This window comes from Pelecanus crispus, chromosome 7 (genome assembly GCF_030463565.1).
Source record: "Pelecanus crispus isolate bPelCri1 chromosome 7, bPelCri1.pri, whole genome shotgun sequence".
In the NCBI taxonomy this organism is placed as follows: domain Eukaryota; kingdom Metazoa; phylum Chordata; class Aves; order Pelecaniformes; family Pelecanidae; genus Pelecanus; species Pelecanus crispus.
Genome location: NC_134649.1, coordinates 47746755 through 47765639, shown reverse-complemented (window position 1 = coordinate 47765639; position 18885 = coordinate 47746755).

Sequence of the window (18885 nt, the reverse complement as noted above, 5' to 3'; positions counted from 1 at the left end):
GACCGCCCTTGAGGTCTGAGCCATGCTCATCCCACCAAGCTTTGCCATCAGGCTGTAACACATCCACCTTCTTCTCATCCTAACCTTTTTCTCCTTTTCAGCTCACACTGGTTTCCCGTCTTACTCAAGTCTTGACAATTGCTAACAGGTCCTTGAGGTTCACCCAGACCTCAAATTGGCATCACTTTTTCCCCTTACACGAGTGCATCCCTATCCTAGATGCACTGAGATTAATATAGAAATTTTACTGGAAATAAAGGTTTACAATCATAGAATCATGGAGTGCTTTGGGCTGGAAGGGCCCTTCAGAGCTCCCCCAGCCCAGCCCCTGCAGCGACAGGGACAGCTTTAACCAGAGCAGGGTGCTCAGAGCCCCGGCCAACCTGGCCTGGGATGGTTCCAGGGATGGAGCATCTACTACCATCTCTCTGGGCAACCTGTTCCCCTAGTAAGCATTTATTCTGGGATTGTTTTGAGAGGCACCTAGCTAAAGAATTCCCATTATATCTCAACTAAAACCAAACCAACACTGGAAATTATTAATAAGGTATTTAAATGTTCATTGTTTTCTGGTCTGGAAAAATAGGTACATGGTCATAAATGCTTTCAGGAACCACTTATATGCCCACAATACAGTGCTGAGTATGTAACCAGGAAACTATGTTATCCCTCCTGCACATCATGGTTAGCAGTTGAGGTAGATCTGAAGCACATGTGATGGACATGAAAGTTAAAATTTAAATAGCTTGGCAGTATTAAAACAAATATAATTACTGTCTATGTCTATCAGCGGCATCAGAGAGAAAAAAGGCATACAAACAGCCTTGTTCTAGTCAACATGCACAGTTATCATCTGATTATAAAAATGCTGCACTTCTCAAGATCTTTTAAATAACTCTACAGAAAACACATCCAGCCCTCGATAAAGGCCACTGCTCAATTATAGAAATGTTCTCCCTGCCCTAAGAAATACATTTTCTTCCTTTTCCACCTTTCACTGTGAGAGATAACATTCAAGAATGGCTTACAGATTTTGTGTGATTCTGGAAGTCACTCCAGTTTTCACTATTCAGGTTAGCTAGCGAATGGATGAAGTAAGGTGTCACAAATTTAACACAAAGAAAAACTCAATAAAATTACACGTTCAAACATTTTTCATCTAAATCAGGTTGTTAATACACAGTAGAAAATAAATTCTCAAGGCAAATTTGGATTCTACCTTTACATATCATAATAAAGACAAAAAGAATAGTATTGCTTGGATCTAATCAGCAACTTGCGATAAGAGCTGGAGGAAGGTAAAGTAACGAACCCTTGGTCCTAGGAAAGATCTATATTCAAGTAACATCACCAAACTGTGCAATCATAGTATAATAAATCTTCCACTCTTAACTACTTTACAAGCTGCAGATCAAAGGACAATTGTTCATCACACAGACACACAAGAAGGGATGCATACCTCCCAAATGCTGGCCACAACGATGCACAGGAGACGAGGCACTCTCTGTTTCCCCTCAGTTCACAGAAATGGGAGGGACACTCCCCCAAGAGCAATTCAAAATGCAAATCTAAGACAGGTGCCCTGGGTTTCTCCTGGAAAAAATCCCTCTTACTCCACCAGTTATAAAGGGTTATTTTCTATAATGACTCTGTGAGCTTTAGATATGACTGTAAGACCAGCCTACAAATAGGACGTAAAGATACTCCCCCGTTATTTATGCCTCTTGCACTGGCATTTCTAGGTGTTACAGATTAGTAGAGACAGAGCTGTCAAACCAGTTTAACATCCAGCTGAAAACAATGGGGATTGAAAGATAAAGTAACAAAGATTAGGTCCATTAACACCAGAGGTGATGGATCAAGGCAAGGAAAAGAGCTATTGCATCGATGATCTTAAAGGTCTTTTCCAACCTAAATGATTCTGTGCTATCCAATGCAATCTGATTGGAATAAAACCCATTCCTAAATGGTAGAAATTGGGCTTTTTCTGTTTCATCACTGGACACTGAGATTACCCAACAGACAAGCATTGATATGATGCAGACTTCTGACACCCCAAATGACCCGAGTCCGGTGCAGGAGATGCTGATCCCACCGTGCCACAGCAGGGAATGGAGGTGACTGAGACCCAAGGCACAGCTGTTCCACAGCCCTTTCCGGGGTGGATGCTCTAAGACTGTGCGCAACAGCTGGATTCTGCTCCTCTCCTGGCTCACCTTCCCCAGGCAGAATGGGGCTCGCCAAGAGCCCCTCCCAAATGCTCACTGCATAATTAAGCACCGCCAGCTGACCCAAGGTCCACACTAATCTGGATCTTAAGGACATTTCAGGGTTGTCTTAAAATAAATTGTGCCTTTTTTTTTTTTTTTAAATAAAAAATTCAATTCTCATAGCAGAAGTTTCCTGAAAATGTCCTCAGTATTAAGGGAATACGTTTGTCCTGTTTTTACGTACCCCTTTGGACCGCAGGCAGTTCAAAACAATCAGTTCTGGTTTTAAATACTATAGGAAGTGAGATGTTTGTTTCCAAGTTCCATAAACGTGAGTCATAAAAAACATCACAAAGCTTTGACAGCTTTACTACAAAGAAAAATTTACATTACACAGTCACAGAGCCATGCATTGCCCAATGTCTATTAAGAGAACTCATCAAAAATATAGATATAAAACATACACCTTACTTTTGTCTCAGTACGTTGCACGATTTTTATCTCCTATCCATAAATAATGGAAGCATCAGCACATTTGTCTGTGCACAATAACAAATCCCATCCTCTTGGTAATTGTAAACACACTGAAGCTTGTTATTGACCTTGTATAAAATACTGACACAGGAAAATGGGAAAAAGAGAGAAACAAAGTTTACCCCCCCACGCCCCCAACCGTTACATCCAAAGGCTACCATGAACTAAAATACAGCTGAATTTATAATCTGTGATGTGGAAGGAATGAACCATCATAAAAAATGAGCCGCCAAATAAAGTGTGGAGCAAATATAAAATCCAAATTTAATATAGTGAGGTGTATCCATCCACATAATGACAATTTACATGCATATTTTACTTGATTTAATCAGTCTTAGTTTTAAATCTTAAAGTACTGGTCACTGTAACGAAACAGAATTTATTATCAATCTGTACAACTAGCACCACTGATTTTCATAAGTAATCCATTAATATACTTTTGGACATTTGAATGGCTAAATTCATTAGGCACTCAGCTCTCATTGACTGCTTGCCTACCTCCTTTATGCCCCTTTGAAATTCCCTATGTTAATGCAACACTGCCAGTATGAAATAAATTATTCATCTGATTGAGTAGGTACATTTCCTGAAATGTTCTTCGACTTCAATCAATGTTGGAAAATATATTTTTCTGTAACGATAATACAGCCATAACATTTTGACATAAAGTATCCTTTCCCACATTATCAGTTCTCAAGGACCGTAAAGGATTGTACTTATGTACTCTATTCAAAATGCTCTGAACGAACCAATTCTTCCAACATGACTCTAAGAGGTAACAAAGTGCTATATCAGATCCAAGGACGTATCAGTTTAAAAGGACCACAAAACTTTGTGTACAGAAATATTGGGTTTGATGGGCCATAAAGGATAAATTGAAGGGTCTGGACCATCATAGATCATAATAGGAGATATACAACTTTCACCGGCAGTAGACGCATGCGAGGCACAGTTTAGTGTCTATTACAACACTTTCTTTTTCATGCTCATAACTTTCTAGAGAAATTTTCCATGCCTGATGTTACTACAAAGGCAAATCCATTTATGAAAGATCTGTATCAAAATCTATTCATCCACTGGAGATATTGTTCTGTAGAGCTTGGTATTACGAGAGATAGATATATATAGCGTGTATACATATACACACACCTATTAGCATGTCCCCTTTTTCCAACACAAAAGCATGTAGTTTTATTAGAAAATAAGCATTTGGGCTTTAAAAGGGCAATTCTTATCCAATTCATAAAAGACTTTAAAAAAAAAAAAAAAAAGTTAAGTTTTGTCTGCAAAGCCACATTCCAGAATTGTCATTAAGAAATAGGTACCTGGTAGTGCAAAGTAAAACCAGAATATCCCCAAATAACAAAAAACTCCATTGAAGGGACTCAACTGCAAAAAAATGCTCATGCAAAACGTGTGCCAAATTGCTTTTAAAAAGATGGTACCTCATCTACATACAGTGTATGTCTGTACAACTGCTTCTATCAAGAAGAACATGGAGTCCAGGTTTCGGTGGCAGAGGCTTGGAGGAGCACCCGGGTGACATGGAGGGGCAACGTTCAAGTCCTGGCTTTGAGTCTGGTGAGGATGCAGAAAGACTTAAATGGGAGAATTTTTAGTTATATCAGATGATTTCTCTCACTCTCTTTCTGCCCTGCAAATACTAATACCGTTGATCTCATTCCATATCACCGTACAACCATATGTGAAACGTTCAAATATTTCTGTAGAAATCTTGTTTTCCAGTCAGAAAATGATTAGTAGTGATCATATTATCTTTAATGCTGTTCTTTTTTATAGACTGTTAAAACTTAGAAAGTGTACTTATGTCCTCAGCATCTTGTAAAATTGCTAGTAAGTGGCAATTACAGTTATTAATACTTTCCCTGTAACTGAGAAAGCACATCCTTTTCATTAGGAAGAGCGGTTTGTCAGAGAAAATTAGTGAAATAACAAGCCAATTTCCTGTTATAATAAGGCAATTTCAAAGGAGCTGTCTTCAGATAAGTCGGGGCTTGGTCTGACAAACAGCACTCACTGCCCAGGCCATCCGCAGACTTCCCTGCTGTCGCGCACTGCCCAGCTCAGGGCGCCAGGTAAGCTGGCCCCCGGTTTTGCATCACCTCACTCGAGTATCTCGGTGTGCCTCCTCACTCCTCTTCGATAGCAAGAATAATATTTGGCTTGAGGTTTTTTTTTTTTTTTTTGACAATTGCTACATGTTGCACTAACTACTGCAATTTTTGTTGCCCAGTATTTCACTGCAAAGTGGATAAATCCTAATTTCCCTCGTATCAGATGTCTTCAAGGGGGATTAAATGAAAACATGCACATTTCTTCTAATCAGTGCTTGAGACACTTGTGGGTTTGGGGGTTTTGGGGGTTGGGTTTTTTTTTTTGAGTGATCATTAACAGAACCAGAATGATGAATTTTTCATGTAACAGGTAGACTACCAACACTACAAAGAAAAGCCCTTCTGAGGCAACAAGATAGGAGTGCATGTCCCTGAGGCAGCGAGGCTGCTAACTCCAGAGTTAGAGCTAAAGCAAGCGGAGAAGAAAAAAAAAATACCTACCACAGGTTTTAATCAGCATGTTCCAAGGCTCCTTACACCAAATTTCTGTAACAGCCACTTCCCCTTGCAGATGGATATTCCTGAATCTCGGCACCATGTTTTCTAACTCGCAGAAACAGCAAAAGCAAATGTCAACATACTATAAGTGAAAAATTAAACCTTATAAATTTACTTTCAAACATGGGTTTGCACTGAAATAAATGTGAAATATGTGAGTATTACAAATGCAAGTATCAGTCAACAACTTCAATTTTAAAATAACAGCTTGGCTTTAACAAAGTCTAAAGCGTACTTTAAATTTATACCCAGGATGGGTTGACTCATAAGCCAGAGATGCAGAAGTCTTTATAGGAAGCCAGGAAAAGTGAGACAACCATGGGTTTGGCAGCTGTAGCTACTACCTTAAAATATTCTAGGGTTTTAATATGTCTTTTTATGCTGAAATGACTGAAGAATCAGTTTTGGACTGTGGAGTTCATCTTTTCTTCAAAATATGCACCTCACCTTAAAGTTATTCCTCATCTGGGATATCATCATGGAAACTGTGTATCACAAATGGGCATCAGGCTTTCAGGAAGAAAATTGAACAGCATAATAAAACAAAAGAAAACCTGTATTTCTCCACACATCATGAAACAGATAGCATGCAAGAAGAGAATAAATTTTACAAAGACATTCACAGATGTGTTTTTAAATATAAGTTTTTGAAATTTTCTAGGAGATACCGGCTCCTATTTAGATAACCAGTTCAAAAGAAATAGTCTAGCTTTACTTTTATGCATCCATAAAGTTCCTTCCACTAAATGTTCAGTGAAGTATCAGACAGTAAACTGTGAAAAATAGAACCATAAAGCTAAAAGGTAAACATGGGAAGAATAGACAAGCTTTTTAAAGAGATACATTAAAATAAAATTCTGTATCTATTTTTATCTAATACTTATTTTTGTACAGTACGAGATGTAAAAAACATCCAGTCATACAAAATGTCTGGACATTAAAAAAAAATACGCAGTGAGTCCAATCCCCAATATTGTTTAGGGAATGCTGATAAGTAACAAATTGAACAGCCTATTAGATTAAAACCAGGTTATTTTAGTTGGTAAAAAGTTTTACCGAATGTACACATTTCTATATTCAGTGTTGTGTGTTTTTTTTCTCTGTATACTCATTACTATAACTCCAGACCTACTAGAAAATCTCCTTCAGGGACAGCAGATTGCTGGTTAGAGTCAAATCAGGTTGAATCAGGTTAACAAAAAAAGGCAACCCTGAAATGACAAAAACAAGTAAGGATTTTGTTATTATTAACCAGAAGAAAAAAGAGAGAAGAACAAGAGAATACCTCTGCAATGAAAATAATTTGCTGTCTCTTGCTTGCTTGATTGTATCTCCAATTCAAATGTGCCACTGCTAGAAAAGAAGAATTACTACTACATTTCAGTGGGTTATCCAGAAGCTTTAGGTTTGCCCACGGCAGGGTCATTTGGGGAAGCCAGGCAGCTGCCACTCTCCCCAAGCCTGTGTGGCAGGCTGAATCACGTGAAATCTCTTTGAAGCTGCTTGCATGAACCGCAGAATTCGGAGCAGTGGTTCTGAACTAGCACGGAAGTGATACAAAATCCTCTGTGCGTGCAGAGCAAAGCCATTTTGATGGACTTGCTGTACATGGTCTTGTCCATCAGCACCAGCCATGCCCTGGCAGCAAACTGCTGGGTCTCCTCTCTAGCTGGGCCAAGGCAGGTGGAGTGGGAGACTGAGATTGGGCAGGCTGGCACTGGTTTTTGGACAGTTAGGGCTTAGCACATTCTTGCACTATATTGCACTGCAATCTAACCTACACGGGGCAGCCTGGAGTCTGATTCCTCGTAGATAGCAGAGGAATTGGCTCAACCTTGGAAAACCCTCAGACCTCTACACGATTATGGAAAAATGCCGCAACCATGACCGTATGAAAATGCATAGTATATGTACACAAGCCATAAACATTATGATCTTTGTGCAGTGTAAGTATGCATACTGCTGCTAACAGTAAGTGTGAAGTCCTAACAATTCACTAGTTTTTTAAAATATATTAAGGGAACTCTAAAAATCAAGCCCACGTTTTTGATATGAAGGATGTGTAAGGATTTGCTGTCCTCATGAAAGACATTGCTTAGTATCAACTGCAGAAACATGGCAGAACTCATGGGCAACTGTAGAGTTCTTTTTAGTTTAATTTTGGGACTCCTTCCCGCTAATTACCCAGCAGGAGGAACAGTAATTATGTGAGCTGCAATATACAGGGTACAGAAAAAGCAATGCAAATTTGTTACACCAATGAAAAGGCTGAGAAAGTAATATTTTGTGAAAATTAATTAGATCCAAGCACTAAACAATATAGTAATTGCTCTCTGGCATAACTTTCTAACAACTACAGGAGCGAAGTATAGGTTTCCAGTAAGTACGTATGAGGAATATAATTTTTTACAGTTTTATTTTCATTAGTTTAAATTTCTAGACAATCACAAATCTGACATAACTTTCCTTTTTGTAAACCAAAGAGGGTAGAAAATTTCTAAACCTTTTCCATGAAAAGCTGCTTCCAAGTGTAACATGATAGGGTTATTTTCTTCTTTCCTTTTTCACGACGTTCCCATAGTAAACTGCTTGAACACTTCTTAAGAGTAAAATACATCATTAGCAAATACCACTCCTATTAAAACCCTGTGGGACATAAATGCAAACTGTACTTTAGACTCACCCAGTGTTATCAATGTGTAGCACCGAATAGCTGTTATGCACGTATGAGGCATGGATAAATTGGACTAATGTGCTTATTTCTTTTTTTGGTAATTGATCCAAAAGCAGCGCAGATGTTAAGTATGCAAGAAGAAGATGGCAAGATCACGGCCTTTTCATGTAAGAGTGATGAAACCCAGTGCTTAAAAAGAAAGGTTCATTTCAGACAGGTAGCCTGTAGCGCAGATGTTCATTGGAGCCGCTGAACTATTTTCTACTATCTGAAGTGCCCACGTCTCATGCACAGTGTACGCAATTGCAACGCAATGCAGCACAGACGAGCAACACCAAAATTTCTTCCAAAGAGCCCGCTTATCACCCTCTCCTGTGGGCCCAGGTCTTCTTTCCTCTGAAAATTAAATAAGGATGAAACAGATCTGGCAGTTCTCAGTTTAAGCTGCCTGGATGTTGCCAGATACTCAGGCTGAGGTTGATGAGTCCATAAAAATTGATTTAGGTGTTAGCACTGAATCTAAATCATCAAAAACAGATATGAAGTGCTGATCTTTGTGTTCAACCCCGTTCCAAAAAAAAAAAAACCCAAAAAACCCCAAAACCACTTTTTAAAGGCAGTCTTCATGCCGGATCAGGCACTCATAGTCATACCGCAGCCCGCTCATTTTCATACGTTCATACAGATGTAAGGGTTGTGGTGTGCCCTGTGCTAGCCTGAAGGGAATACTGCTGCACGCTCGCGCCCGATCCAGCTCCAGCCTGCATTTCTTGGTCATCCAGAGGAGCACGCAGCCAGAAATGACTGCAAAACAACAGTCCACGGGGCTGTGGCTGATGTTCTTCAAGGGCACCGCAACGATGCCTAGAGAATTTCAGTGGTGGTAGCTGGCGTGTCTGTGGAGACAAAGTAAAACCTAGAGATGGAACTGAAATATTTTTATCACTGAAGAGTTTTCCAAAGAGAAACACCCACTTTAAAATGTCAATGGAAACGTGGGGGTTTTTTTCAAAGCGATTTTTCATTCCAGCTGTTTAAGTTAGCACCATATTTTTTAAGCAGATGTTTTTCCTTGGGGAAACGATGAGTCAAAATTACATTTTTTTTTCTCCACTCTTTAATGTTTTCACAGCTAGAAAAGTTTAGGAAATGCTTAGACAAACCACTGCCACCAAGGCTGTAATCTTAGCTCTATATATTTCTGAATGAATGAGCAGGTGAAAAAGCACCAAGACAAAAAAGACAAATACATCTTTATAGAAAAGGCACTAGAATATTTAAGAAATGTCACTTTGTGCAAGCCAATTTAAGTCGTCTTTTTCCCTTTATAAATGGAATCAATAATATTACAGGGTTGCTGCATTGGTTAATGTTTCTAAGTGCTTTTAGGATTGAGAAAATCCTGGCCTACCATTCAGGTACTATTTGGGGCTATAGTGCTGCAAAAACAAGTCAGACGCGTTCAGATCCCAAGTAGTCACATTATCGATACTGATGCCTGCTAATAACACTCATAACACTTTATGCGAGTGGTTGTAGTTCATGGGAACGCTTGGGAAACAGCCCTTCTTTCCAAAAGACACGGCTTAATGTAGAAGTTCCCTTTCAAACCAATGTATTCATTATTTTTAAGAGCTGCATACTATTATTCCTCAGTTTGATGCTTTAAAGAGCTGAAGTTACCCAATCTGACCGGCAAAGCAGTACTCATACGACCTCAGAAACGTATTCGACAAAGTGAATGCTACGCTCGTGTTCTAATGGTGTAACACCACTTTTTTCATCAAAACAGACGGCTGCTTACCAACGTGCCAGTGAGCCGCACAGCCGTCAAAATACGAACTGACAGAAAGGCTCAGAGAAGCAGAGGCTAGCAGCCACCTCCGCACACTTTCCGCGATTTCCGTGAATGCCTGCAACGTCACGGCCTGTTCCATGTAGGTTGTGAAAACCACTGACAGCTTGATTTACAGTTTTCGAAAAAACTTCTAGCCATAGTGTTCCAATTACGTGCGAAATTAGCAATCCAAGAAGGTAGGAGTAGCAGGAGGGCTGCGGTCGCCGTCTCTAAGCGCTGGCCAGGGGAGAAAACGTCACTCAGACTGAAGATCCCCGCGTTGTGTTATTTTCCTGTAATACAAATAAGCTTACACTTTGCTCACCAAGTGAGAAAACCGCATGACTTTTGGCGCTTATTTCTAGACTAAAGCCGAAATTTCTTTCGAGCTTTCACGTCAGGTCGCACTATTTACAGTAAGATGAATTATTAGCCAGTCTTGCCAAGCAGATTCAAGCCGCTGCAGAAAAAATATCGCGCGACAGCCACGCTGCACGCTGGCGTCCCGCGACGTGCTGGGTCTCACGCGTCTTACTCCCCAACTCCAAATATTTCACATTTGCTATTCTGTCACCGTCCTCTAGTTTTCTGCTTGCAGCTTAATATAAATTCCTGTGTGTATTTAGATTTCTAATCAACATGGTGGAAACGTCGTACGATTACCCAATTTATGGGGCTTTCTGTAATTTGAAAAGAAAATTACACAATTTAATTAAATTTTAGTGCTGTCACACCTGACCTATAGCACTGATTTATTTCTAGGTACTCTAAACCAAAGCCAAACATCCAGCTGTAGAACCACTTTTCCCTTGCGAAACCTCATTACGGCTTTGAGTTCTGCGGTAAAGTTCAAAATTGACTAGTCCTGTTTTAATTTGTGCTTACAGATATATCTGATCCAGCTATGGATCATCTTCATATGTTTCTGTTTAGGATAATATTTTAATGACATTATCAATCAGTAACTTTAAAATGAAAATGTTATTAAATATTTATTTTAAATTAAACATCTTTGTCAGAAAAGACACGCAAGTATCAAAGATGTTCGTGGAGTGGAAAATTCCAAGTGCTGAATATCTTTGCAATGGAGTCCAATCAACCAACCTTTTGCAAATAACTGGTTCTAGTCTTCCAGCTTAATAAGACTGACATCCTACTTCTCTTGGTTTTTCTAACTGTTTCATAATTAAATTCTAATTCCACAGCTTTTGGAGTTGACTTTTCACTTTGACATGAAATGTAAATTTAACAACCCATACCAGCATGAGTCTAAATAGAAATGCATAAAAGACAGCTGAGAGGCGGAGTAGGTGTTGATCACAAGCCTAGCATTTTTAATGTTGCACACCACCTTTTTCAGCAGAATTTTTATTTTCTAAAAATTTAGTGCTATATCATAAAGCCTTTTCTTTTTTTTTTTTTTTTTTTTATAGCTGATACATAATGTATGACTATGCATAAATCTAGTCCAAGTCTAGCTTTGGACATTCACAGCCACCACCGTAGAATAAATTTATAACAGAGACTGACTTTAACAGCCTCCTTTTACAGAAGTTCAAAGCATTCTGTATCTGTCTGCATACTTTCTAAAGTTTGCAGTACCTGGAGGATTTTTAACCTTTCTTAAAGACAAACAAACAAACAAAAAAAAACCCAGCAAGAAAGACAAAGCAAAGAGGGACTGTTATGCTAATTCCTTGTAGCTCTTATTAGTCGTGCTATTTTGCATTAATGGCACTTGCAGGAGTAACGCTGATGCAATATTATTTAAGGATATTTTCAAGGACTGGGCTTCCAAAAATCGCAGTGAGCAGTAATCATTTTCTTTGGAGGCAAAGAAAGATGTGTGAGTCTCTTTTTGGTCCTTTTTGCAGATCTTACGGTGGTTACTTCAGAAAAAAACCCTGCATGGCAGCTTGCCTTGCAGGTCAGCTCTACAAACACCTCTACAAATACCAGCATGAGCTCTTCCAAGGTGACCAAAGCAAGCAGCTCTCCCTTCCTGTCCTCTGTGAATCAGTCTTGGGAGCCCGTTTCCACAAGTGATTATATTTTCTTATTCTTTACTGGGGTAAGACATCACACACAAAAAATGCAATAGCGCAAGCATGTAGAATGCTACCCACACTACCTGTTTAGCAAAAGCACTGACACCATGCATGCAGCACCAGGAGTAGCACAGGCAGATTTTAGCATGTTGACTCTGCATCATTTATAAGGAAGAACTGAATTTGCAGACCACAGTGCTGAGCTCACTTGACATTTGTTCTGCCAGGGTCTCTTTTTGCTCCTAGTGACACGGCCACAGGTCCCATTCAGTGGCAGCAGTAGTTATTTAACAGAGGGCAGGACCTTTTTAGAGTTAATCCATTAACAGACTACATGCTGTCAGCTTTGCAGCCACTCAAAGTCAATCAATTCTTTTAATGAATCAGGAACTGGAAAGTCGGAAGGTAATTATCTCCACTTTTAGATAATGTTAGAGACTTTTTTGGGCACAGAAGATGAATCAGAATCAGTTTTCGAGTTAACTTTTTTAATTAAATCACTTAAATGCACCAACATTAAAAACTTTTCCCGCAAGACCCAGATCAGGGCTAGGAACAGCAGCTAACTCATCCTCCTGAGCAAATGGAAGCACTTGTTTCTTAGATCTGAAGTCTTTGGTAGAAAAATAAACTTTTTGGCTGTAGAAAAACATTTTGGATGGAATCCTGACCAAAAGAAATCAAGGGGAACTTCTCAAGAGATTTAGTGGAAACCGTTTCACACTTGAACTTCTTCCTAGCTGAGTGTAAAATAAAAACGGCAGATTAGGTGTCTTGGTTCTTAGGTATGTTAAGGACATCTTTTGCCACTGCTATAGCGGCAGTGGAAACTTCCCTTCAAACTTCATCTTGCAGACGGGGATCTCTGGCTGATACAAACGCTGCCCGCTGGCCTGCTGACTGCCACAAGCAGCCAGCTGTGTTTCGCACGGGAGAGCAGAATACACGCGGGCGCAAACTGGATATTGTGGCCTTGGCAGCGCCAGGAAACGGCATACTTAAGTGCATTAAAAATGTCGTCATCTCCTCCTTGTTCCTATTTCCAGGCCAGAGAAAGCATAACTAAGAATTAGGCTTTAATTTTCTTGTTTTCAGATACCATGAGAAAGCAGCTAAAGAAAAATTATTCGGAAGAATTCTTAGAGATAGTAAATATCAAAAAAAGTACCTGGACAAACCTTAACGGAAATGATACGCGGTGCCCTGTAGCAACAGGGGATTTGCTGACAGGGCGAGGATAGCATCTCGTACCTGGTGAGGAGTTCTGCAAGAGGAAACCTGGGGTGCAGCGCTTGCTGTGAGTCCCAACACTTGGCGGCAGCAGCTCACAGAGATGCAGGAAGAAAGGAGCTTCTTTCTGTTCCTGGGAGTTTGCATCCCCTGGATCTTTCTAGGAGCAAAATAAAATGAGATGAAAGAAAATATTGTAATAATAATAATAACAAGAACAAAAATTCCATACTGTCAAAATGTTCAAGTCTGACTTGGTTTTAAGGAAAAAGTTGCATTACCAAAGAGCAGAGCAAGCTCCTCGGATGAAACCAAGAGGACAACCAGAACTGACTCAACACCCGATGCAGGTTCAGCAGATGCCAGACCTCAGTTTACAGTCGGCTTCATGTATATAAAGACATGCTGGGAGAACAGTTAATAAGGAATGACCAGAGGTCAGTGCTCAGGAAGCCTTGTGCGTATGTGCGCGTCTCAGAAATACAGGGAGATTTAAAACCAGAAGGGAAGAGTGTGGTGATCCACTCCAGTCCCATACATGACACAAGCCGCTGAATTCAAATGCAACCTTAGACTATGTCTGTCTGAAAGACACCGAATCTTGCTCTACAGTTCACCCATAGTCCTATGGGCTAGTCTGAATTTTGCTTCTCACCATTTTTGTCAGTGACATTTGATTTCTTGGACATGCCTGGAAAGCAAACATTCAAAATGTTAATATGACCAAAGCATATTAAAATACCCAGTTTTTCTGTGCTATATTTATGGATGTGATGAATTACAAAACCAGAAGAGTTCAATCATTCCCTGAGAAGTTTTCCTTAAGACTTTTATACGCACACACGTACACACAAATAAATGTATATATGAGAGGATATATAATATATATATTTCCTCATCTACCATAGCTCAGAAACGGAAGGAGAGCTTTCCATAAAGCACCATCGTGGAGATGGTTTACCCTGTTTTAAGATGATGATTAATTGGTATGGGCAACATTCAGGGATGTGTTGTTCTATAGGGAAAATATTCGGGTATTTCATCTTTCGGGACCGATAGGATAACTCTATAGTATCTTTCAGACACCGGCTGGCAAAAGCCCAGGGTTTTGAGGCACATTTATCTTGGCCATACAGTTTAATTTTAAAGCTTGTCTCACCATTTTTCCATTAGTATTACCCTATTGATTTCAACAGGTTCACAATTGATTTATACCAGCAGATAAGATGACTAGGGGCATTTTTCTCTGGCTGTGACTGATTCCGTAGGATATAGTCCATAGGGAGCCCGTGCACCGGGTACCACTGCGCACCTGTGGTGGGAGCCACTTCCCCGGACCCAGGGAGAGGTCCCTGTGTACCTCCAACAGAACCAGTAACAGCAGCTTCAACGATTTCAGCAGCGAGGACACATCCATATTGTGCCTGTTCAGCAGCCAAAGAAGTAGATATTTGATAGCAATGGTAGTCAAGTGCATTTTATTTTTAAAAATAAAATTTATGATGCCTATATATTCTGGGAAACATACTATTTGTTCTAAATAGATGTGCAGCTGTGATATAGAGTCTTTACATGACGCAGCTGGTGCTTCTCAGCAATACCTTTTCTTTGAAATATTCTGAGATTGTTATCAGTGTATTTCCTACCAAATTTAAACATCAGTACTTTGTTTTCCGTGTATTTATTTCTCTATTTTAAAATCAGGCTTCTTAATTTAGATAATGTGTCTGTCCTCCTCTTTGTCAAATTTGTTCCCAATTAATAGGGCACTTCAGACTTTCAAAATGCAATCATATGCTAATAAACCTGGATCTTTCTGTAGCAGCACCAATTAGAGAAAGTATTTCTCTTTCAAAAATAAATCTGTATGTTCTTCAGTTCTTTTTGCAAAGCAATCTGGTGAGAGTTACTAGGAGTTTGAAAAGTACATTGAATGTTCGAGAACAAAGAAAAACAGATAACTATATGGAAATTGTAGAAAAAAAAATTGGGAAGAGACTGCCTTGTTCTGAAGTCAGACTCTGCTAAAGCTCTGAAGTCCACTTGCCTTAAAGACAGTATTTGAGATCCTTCACTAAAACTTTGTAGTGTGTCACTTCAGCAGGAAAACATGAAGTCATCAGTGAGGAAATAAGCTTTAAAAAAAAAAAATCCAGTTTTTGCATGAAAAATTACCGATCCCTCAAAACCGAAACTGCCTGCAGAAAGAGACCAATTTCAACAAGTTCCAGAACTACGAATTTTTCTTAAGGTGGAAAAATTATGAGAACATCTTGGTTTGATATTTTCAAAACTAGAATATGATTTTCCATTTCAAAGCAACCTTTGCCTTCAAAATCTGAGCTAACTAGGAAAATGACAGATCAAAGACAATAGCAAAAGAAATTGAAATGTTTCAAAATTATCAAAACTGATTTCTTCAATTAAAGCAACTAAAATAGTTCATCAGTTTGCAAAAAAAAAAAAAAAATCAAGAGGTCATATGCTTTCTTCTGATGTAGGCTGTAAATTAAGGGAAAATATCAGAAAAATAATTTCCCCATTTGCACGTTTTTTGCATGTTTTGGTGGTCCAGTGCAGCACAGTGCTGCTTGAAAGCTGCACTAAATTGCACCTCTTAGCTCGTGCAATGAGCCGACACAACTGTCAGGAATCAGTGGGTTTAAAAATGCCCTCCTGTGGCTTCTGTTTCAATATACTGGCAGCAAAGAGGAGGCAGATAACTTTGATTACAGCAGCTGGAATCAAGAGAAAGAGAGGAACTGCCTTTTTCATTGACGTGCATGACGCACATGGTCCAGCCTCTGACAGCAACCTCTGACAACCTTGGGGAAAGAAAACGTGGAAAATCAGGAGATAATTCACCCATATCCACATAAAAATAAAGGCTGGGTTGAGATTTGCAGCTACAACCTCTGCACTCCCCTGGGTACCAACCCTTCCCTGCCAGCTCCTCTAGAACGGGTTGTCATCATGGCAGTTACGGAAAAGAAACTGCAGACCTGTCCATCAGGTGCAGAACGCACGGCCGCATGTATGCGCATCTAAATGTAAGCACTCACACACATATGTACGGCCACCATTATCCTTCAGCCTTTCCCTTTTTGCATCACTATATACCGACACGTACATACGGGGCGGGGCGGGGGTGTACGTGCACACAGACCAGGAGAATTCTGACCCAATCCTTGTTAGCAGCAGTGCTAACATCTCTTATTCTTTTAAACCAAGTGGGTTGTTGTTTTTTTTTTTTAACTTAGAGATACATAAAGTGCAGAACTGACTAAGAACGTGTCATCTAAGAATAATATTCTTCTGATCTCTGGAAATGGTAGGGAATTGTTTTCAGTAATAATGGGGACTTCTTTCTTTGCAGTCTACCTCAAATACAACCTTACAAAAATCTACTGCTCCCCTTGGTGATCTTTTCTTTTGAATAGAAGACACAAGGAAAAAAAATGAGTATGAGAGGGTGGGAGAAGAGATGATAAGAAGAAAAGGAGCAACATTAGATAATAAGAATATTTAAATGTAATTTATTTGCTTGGGCCTGAGGGCTTTATACAAATACAAGCATCCAAAAATATTACCAATAACTTCAATGCACTTTGCATGCAGCTCTTAGCGCTGGATCTGTGCTCACTGAAATTAAGACTCGCATTGATGTGAATGATTATACTACTCATTGTAGTCTTAGTGTCTCCATCCTCCCTCATTCTGCTATAAGACCGGTGACTAGAAAAATGCACGTTTGTGTTTTACCTGCAGATGTAAAACAGTGCAAGTTCCTTCAAGCTATAGTGGTGATTCATCAGGAAAGGCTCATCCTCCTCCCGTCCCTACCAAACCAAGCAGAATGGGTGACACCAGACCCAACCACCTAACTTCGAAAGAAGGAAACCAGTAAAAATGCATAGTCATTAATTATCCACCTATGCAATGTGCAAGAGTAAGAATAACCTCATAAATGCAGACTGTACTACGCTTATCACGTATCTCTCTATTTCAGGAGGGCAAATCTTTCCTGAAAAATTTAATGAATAAAAACTTGATGAATTGGCTGTTTTCATAACTATTCCTCTTTGCCCTTCTGTGACTTTCACTGCTGGATTCTACCATCATCTCAGTACAATTTACTATGGACTAGATTTTCCAAATGTTTAAGTGCAGAGGGAATGCAGATAAGCATCAGAAGGGACTTTTCACAGCTGCCTAGAAGTTCACCTCTGCATCTTAACACCCAATTATCTTTTGAAAATATGGCTGCTTCTGGTTTAGGTATCTGCATCATAATACACAGCATTGAGAGGTACAAGACTGTAGATAGAAGAATAAGCACATATACTACTGAAAAAGGCATACAACATGTTCGTCACAGGGTAAAACTAGCTATCTCTCCCAACAGGATTAGCACTATTTTAAAAAAAAAAAACATATTTCAAGGCTTGTAAAAGCAGTATACCCATGACTTTGTATCTACAGAAATTCATGTACTGACATAAGGAAAGAGAACAGGGCAACCATCTGATATCCCAAACCATTCTTAATAATATTTTATATGCTGAAGTCAGTGGACTGTTTGTAGAACAAGGCGCTGTTAGGTTTGAGTTACATTTCACCCCTGCAATCTATTCTTCTCTGGGCCACATTCAGAAATCTTAACTTTCTAATAATCTTTGGGTCTTTTTCTACTTTTCTCCATCTATCTCCAACCATCTCTGACAGAAGCCATTTCATAGAAAACCTGCCACCACTGAGCAGCCACGTTTCAGGTGTATGCAAAGCAAAGACTTACTGATGTCTGTGAAGTGGGACTGGCTTGGTAGGAACTGGCAGTCATTTATATAAAACTACTTCTTTTAAACTGTTAACCGAACTGTTTTGTACCAACTCGAAGGTAATGACTTTTTGACCAAGAGTTTAATGCAGTGAACTAAATCCTTTTAAATATTTACAGATAAGTCTTTATGGTCATAGCTGTCATTTTCCTGTAATATTATTACCTTTTTTTTTTTTTTTTTTTTTTTTTCAATTGACATGTCCATTGTCATGCTATGGGAAAACTGGAAACATTACTGGTAACAGTTCTTTGCACCCCTTCCCTATTTCCATACCACCTGAAATTCTGTATGGAATATACGTTTCTTGAAGTTTTCCCATTTCCTTTGAGATTTGGATGACGAGCAAAGTATCTGCTCAGAACAGGGTACCTTTTTAATACAGCTTCTTGTTACATACAATTTACTTTTACATGTTGACACCATTCAAATGCAAAGCTTTTGAAACAATGCTATGTATAATTCTGAATGTGTGAGAGTGGCAAAAGAAACAGAGAAATGTGCGGAAGAGCATCCCATTTCATTGTGAGCTAGCCAGAATTTTTATGGCAATGTTTGTTCTGGGCAGGAGAAACAAAATATAGAAATATGAGGATACAGGATGATCTCCATCCTTCGGTATCTGTTGATTAGTAAGTAATATTTCTCTATTGTCAGGGACCTTTTCTATGTTGCTTATGAAAATCAACCTCTTCTTAATAATGCAACACTTGAAGAAATACAAGATCCAGGTGCAGGAACACAGGTGTCTAGTGTTATTTTAGGCATTTTAGCACCACTTTCAGTTATCTGGATTCTACATACTGAAGATAGGGCTATAAGAACATATGGATAATACAATACTTCTATTAATCAGATAGTATTCATCCAACATTAGTTCT